We start from the raw sequence: 6,236 nt of genomic DNA, 5'->3' as shown, positions 1-6,236 counted from the left end.
AGGTGCACTACTTCCTCCCACACGCCCCTTTTTACTTAGGGGGCCCTGGTGGTGAAGTGGCTATGCATTGGGCTGCTAACCACAAAATCAGCAGTTCGAAACCATCAGTCACTCTGCAGGAGAAAGATGAGACTTTCACTGGAGATCCCCTCACAGAGGGGTTTAGGAGCGGAGACGGGTCAGTCAGGGTGCGAGGTAGTACCGATGAAGAATACAGCTTTCCCCCAGATCCTAAATGCTTCCTCCCCCCAACTACCATGATCCGAATTCTACCTTGCAGGACTGGATAGGGCAGAGGCTGTACAGTGGCGCAGATAGGAGCTGGAGGCACAGGGAATCCAGGGCAGATGACCCCTTCAGGACCAGGGGTGTGAGTGGCGATACTGGGAGGGTAGAGGGTGAGTGGGAAGAGGGAACCGATTACAAGGATCTATATGTGACCTCCTCCCTGGGGGACGGACAACAGAAAAGGGGTGAAGGGAGACACCGGATAGGGCAAGATATAACAAAATAATAATCTATAAATTATCAAGGGCTCATGAGGGAGGGGAGAGGGGGGAGGGAGGGGAAAAAAAAGAGGACCTGATGCAAAGGGCTTAAGTGGAGAGCAAATGCTTTGAAAATGATTAGGGCAAAGAATGTACAGATGTGCTTTATACAATTGATGTATGTATATGTATGGATTGTGATAAGAGTTGTATGAGCCCCTAATACAATGTTTATAAATAAATAAATTTAAAAAAAAGAAAAAGATTAGATTTTCTACTCCTGTAAAGAAATGCTGGGGGGCGGGGGAGGCAGTTCTACTGTGTCCTGTAGGCTCATTATGTTCCGGACCTCACCTGTCCCCTGACAGATCTTCATCTCGCTGGCTCCTGGAGGCTCATTATGTGTCAGAATTGAGTTTGATTGATTATTTTTTACTGAAAAGGTAAAGTGTTATTTTTACAACTCTGCACCTTACTCTTTTCCTTTTTTGTCAGTGGTTTAAATAGATTTTATTTGTACCCTTTGAGTGTCTTTTGGTTTTTTAAAAATTATTTTATTGGGGGCTCGTACAGCTCTTATCACAATCCTTACATCTATCCATTGTGTCAAGCACATTTGTATGTCTGTTGCCATCATTATTTTCAAAACATTTTCTTTCTACTTGAACCCTTGGTATCAGCTCATTTTCCCCTCCCCACCCTCCCTCATGAACCCTTGATACTTTATTTTTAAATTTTTCATGTCAAAAAAAAAATTTTTTTTTCATGTCTTACACTGACTGAAGTCTCCCTTCACCGTTTGTCTGTTGTCTGTCCCCCTGGGAAGAAGTTCTATGTAGATTCTTGTGACGATCCTCCTTTCTTTCCCCACCTTCCCCTTCCCCTCCTGGCCTCGCTACTCTCATTATTGGCTCCTAGGGATTTATCTGTTCTGAATTCTCTGTGTTTCCAGCTCTAATCGGTACCAGTGTACATCCTCTGGTCTAGCCAGATTTGTAAGGTAGTTGGGTCATGATAGTGGGGGGTGGTAGCATTAAAGAACTAGAGGAAAGTTGCGTTTTATCGGTGCTATACTACACCCTGACTGGCTCCTCTCTTCTTTGTGACCCTTCTTTAATGCGATGTCCAGTTGTCTACAGATGGGCTTTAGGTCTCCGTCTCTGCACTTCCCTTCATTCACATTGATGATGATTTTTTGTTCAGGGCCTTTGATACCTGATCCCATCGACATCTTGTGATCACACAGGCTGGTGTGCTTCTTCCGTGTGGGCTTTGTTGCTTGCCAGCTAGATGGCCACTTGTTTACCTTCAAGCCTTTAAGACCCCAGACGCTATATCTTTTGATAGCCAGGCACCATCAGCTTGCTTCGCCACATTTGCTTATGCACCCATTTGTCTTCAGTGATCCTGTTGGGAAGGTGAGCATCATGGAATGCCAGTTTAATAGAACAAAGTGTTCTTGCATCGAGGGAGTACTTGAGTAGAGGCCCAATGTCTGTCTGCTACCTTAATACTTATATACCACCCCTATGGTTGTATATAAATGTTTGCATGTGTACATGCCTGTATTTAGACCTCTATAAATGCCCTTTGCCTCCTAGTTCTTTCTCTCCTTCCTTTTACTTTCTTCTCGTTCCAGTATCATGTTTGGCCTTCACTTGGGTTTCAGCAAATTCCTCTGAGCTATATGGCCCTCGATTGAGCCCGACCAGGCATCTTATGCCCTCCTCACCATTGATTTTACGTCACTTGTTGTTCCTTTGTCCCTGCATTGGTTGACACCCCCTTCCTTCACCCCCGCTCCCTGTCTCCTGTGTCCCCCAGGAACCGAATTCCCTATTCTATTGTTTCCTCCTCCAGATTGTTTAGCCCGCCTATCTTATCTAGCTAGACATGCAGAGACAATAATAAACACCAAAACAAGGCAGAGCAAAACCAAACAACAACAAAAAAACATAACAACAACTAACCAAGGACAAAGAAAGAAAAAGCTATAAATAGTTCCAAGTTTGTTTGTTGACTTTTTGGCATTTTTTCCCGGTCATGTCTGATGGGCTGCCATGCCCTGGCCCCAAAGTCTATTTTTGGTATTCTCTGTTGCACATCCTTAGCATATTACCCCAGTGTGGTGGGGTCAGGTAGGGCACAGTTACTGCACTGTGTCTCCAGTGTTTTCCTTCATAGAGCTATGGGTCAATGACGGATGTCATGTCTCATGGTGGGGCCGGCCCTGTGATCCTCTCTCTACCTTGGCTGCTCTGAGCAGGAATATGGTCCTTGGGGCTTGGTGGTCTTTGCACTTTTCACTTCTGATCTTTTGGAGCCACTCTGAAAGGGATCAAAGAGACCTGGTGATCTAGTGGGTTATCCATTAGGCTGCTAACCAGGAGATTGGCAGTTCAAGCCCACCAGTCTTGCAGAGGGAGAAAGATGAGACTGTCTGCTCCTATAAAGACTGAAAGCATTGAAAACCCATGTCTACGGCAATGGGTTTCTTTCTTAAAACCCATTTTATTGGGGGCTCTTACAGCTCCTGTACCAATCCATACAACAGTTGTATCAAGCACATGTGTACATATGTTGCCATCATTATTTTCTAGACATTAATTTTCTATTGAGTCCTTGGTGTCGGTGGGTTTCTGAAAGGGATCGAATGGGAGGTCTTGGATTAAGGAGGAGGCAAATGTAGAAAACTCAAAACCATGAAACAGACCAAACTTGCTGGTGTGCTAGACACCTGCGAATCCTCAAGACTATGGCTCTTACACACCCTTCAGGCCCGAAGCTGAACTCTCCCCATGGCTCGACTCTCAGCCACTGCCACCAGGTCCATTCTGGCTCATGACTGAGGCTGTAAGTCTTCACGCGAGTGCCCAACTTCATGTTTAACCTGCGGACTGACTAGCGCATTCGAACTGCTGACTTTGTGGTCAGACATCCACACTTGGGAGGACACAATTAAATCTTCAGCGGACACATCCTGCCACCAGGGGACCTGCCCTTTCTTTCGAATCACTTCCAGCCAGCATTCTGTTCCTGTCTGTCCCCTCAGTCCAGCAAGCTGACATTTTAAATGGCTCTGGACAACTCCCCCTCCTCTCAGGCAGAGCCCGCCTCAGAGCCAGTGACTCCCACACAAGTCTGGGAGGGGTGGCAGCTAGGTCCTCAATGCAGCTGCCCTGCTCTGCACACTTGCCTTGTCAGCCTCTATCTTATGCCCCTTTGACTGCGGGAAGACGTGTGGAGCCCATGCCCAGGGCCCCAGAGCTCGGCTCATTCCAGAAAACCCCTCTTCTCTCAACACGTCCACCAGCCTTCACGTGGGTCAGTGGTCAGACCTGTTCTTGGCATCTACTTTGGAAGTTCCACCTGGCAGACTCACACCTGACGTTGGAACCTGAAGTCCCATGGCCTTCAGAGGTCCATTAGCTTTTATATTTAACAAAAAAAATTACGTGATGACTAGGTAATGCATGCACGTTTCCCTTCCATTCCTATCATCTTGCCCCCTGCTTTCCCTCGAAGGTTACACACACTGTAAAATCTGATGCCTATTTCCAGAGGCTGCTTGGCAGATGCAAGCCCTTGTGTTTATGAAGCCTCTTGTATGCCCTGCTTGTTTCGCTTAATACAAAGAGGCTTCTAACAGAACGAAACAGAATGCAAGGATAATCGACTTTGTCCATGAGCTTCTTGAAGGCCTCTTGTGTACATCCTTGGGGATTATTTTCTCTGAGCACATGTTAAAACCGCCACTTCCTCTGTCAGGGCTACCTTCAATTTCCTCACGTGGATGTTAACATAATTAAGTGCATCCGTTCTGTATTTATAAACTCTTTAGGCAAATTTTTAAAATATTTTGCATGTTTTAGAACAATGTTTGTTGTTCCTTGGCATCCACACAGCAAAACCTACACCAGTTCAATCCAACAGTTTCTACATGATGTGCAATTCAGTGGCATTGTACCTCGCCTTCGGCTTCCGTGTCCTTTTTCACCCTCCCTCCCTGAGCTGGCCTTCAGTCACGTAGACCTGCGGTCCCCAAAGTTTCCGAAGGAATCTTTGACCTCACGTAATAGTTCTTGAAAGAGCTCTGTGCTCACAGCAGACATTTTAAGACTAGTGAAGAGAAACCATTGTTCGGTTTTAAGAAGACTTCAGGGGATATTTTTGGTTTTAAGGTTTAAAGACTTCAAATGGATCGCTGTTGATTGAAACAATCCGTTTACCTAACAGCTGATCCTACTTTCTGAAACCGGGCTGTCATGGTTGCGGTTTCAGCCTGACCGCGACCTTGCTGTGTAAGCTGAGGCTTGTCCTTCTATCTCTCTGTGTCCCAGTTTCTTCATTTTCACAATAAGCATAATAATAATATTCGCCTCTTATAGCTGAGGATTCGATGGATGGATTATTACACATAAAGAGTTGATATCAGTGCCTAGCCTAAGCACTGAGTATTTATTACAGTTTATTATTATTGAGTAGAGGTGCTCTGTCTCCACTTTCTGTTCCAAAGACGGATCTGGACTTAAAGAGAAGCCATTGCTTTCTCTCCGGTGGTGCTGAGTGAAGACGCTCCCTGGCCTTGTGTCTCTGGCACATGTGTTGTCATATGGCTCCCACTGGTGCTATGCCCTCCTCATTTCCACAGCTGAAGTCTGTGGGTTTGTGGGTGCAGCCAGATCCTCTTTGCCTAGTGGGGCCTAAAGGTACCTCCTAGGTCTTCCAGCTTCCACTGCTGACCCTATACCCACTGAAGTCTAACTATGTCTTCAGTTTAGACCAGGTGACTTGTCCTGTGTCCTCTCAAGGCAGAGCCCTGGTCTTCCTATTTTAATGATGAGTTCTGACAAACATCGCTCTCAGCTGCTGGCCGGTCATAAACCAGAGGCTGGGACAGCCGTCTTCTTGTCCTCTCTGTTGTGCTTCCTTATCTAGTGCATGCACTTCTCTGGGTTCCTCGGCCGCTCTCTGTTGGCTAAGGGTCATCTCCTACGACTTCCTTTCAGAAAGGAACTCTCTTTCCTGGTTTGGGGCATGTTGGAAACTATTTGTCTCACGCATTTAGATTTCAATGACAGTTGAGCTGATGGTGACAGTGGGGCTGAATAAGAAATCTTTGAATGATATGCTTTTTCTCTATAAGGGTTGACCCACTATCATGGAATGAAAAAATCTGGATCCTCCTGCCCCCAAATTTCTGGCTGCCTTGATCATTTCAAAGAAGCTTGGTGGTGCAGTGGTCAAGCACTAGGCTGCTAAGTGGAAGGTTGGTGGTTCGAACCTACCAGCCTCTCTAGAAGAGATGGATGGGGTGGTCTGATTCCATGGGGATATACAAGCCTGAGAAAAACCAACGGGGTATTTCCCAGGGAGCGGGAGTCAACTTGACAGCAGTAGGTTTGGGGATCTGATCATTTCACATGAACGCTCCCAGTTTGGGTTTGGTTTGGTTTTTCTTATCATCAAAAAGTTCCGTAACGTTATTGGGACGTGCTTTCTTGTTGATAACCACAAGTGTCGGTTTTCTTTTCGTTTGCTTACTTAAAACCGTTTCTCTATGTTCTTTCCTCTGTTGTCTCAGTGCGCACTGTGCTGGTTTGCGGCTGTTATTGACACCTCTCCCCCTGTTTGTCCTTCCCGAGTCCTTCCCGTTCGTTTTAGAATGAAATGTGTGCCGATTTTAAAAAGTCAAGTCAATTCCAAATTTTCTATGTTACGTCTAAGGATCTAGAAGACTACATGGAA

The sequence above is a fragment of the Tenrec ecaudatus genome, chromosome 8, assembly GCF_050624435.1.
Source record: "Tenrec ecaudatus isolate mTenEca1 chromosome 8, mTenEca1.hap1, whole genome shotgun sequence".
Taxonomy (NCBI): Eukaryota; Metazoa; Chordata; class Mammalia; order Afrosoricida; family Tenrecidae; genus Tenrec; species Tenrec ecaudatus.
This window is presented reverse-complemented; position numbering follows the sequence as displayed.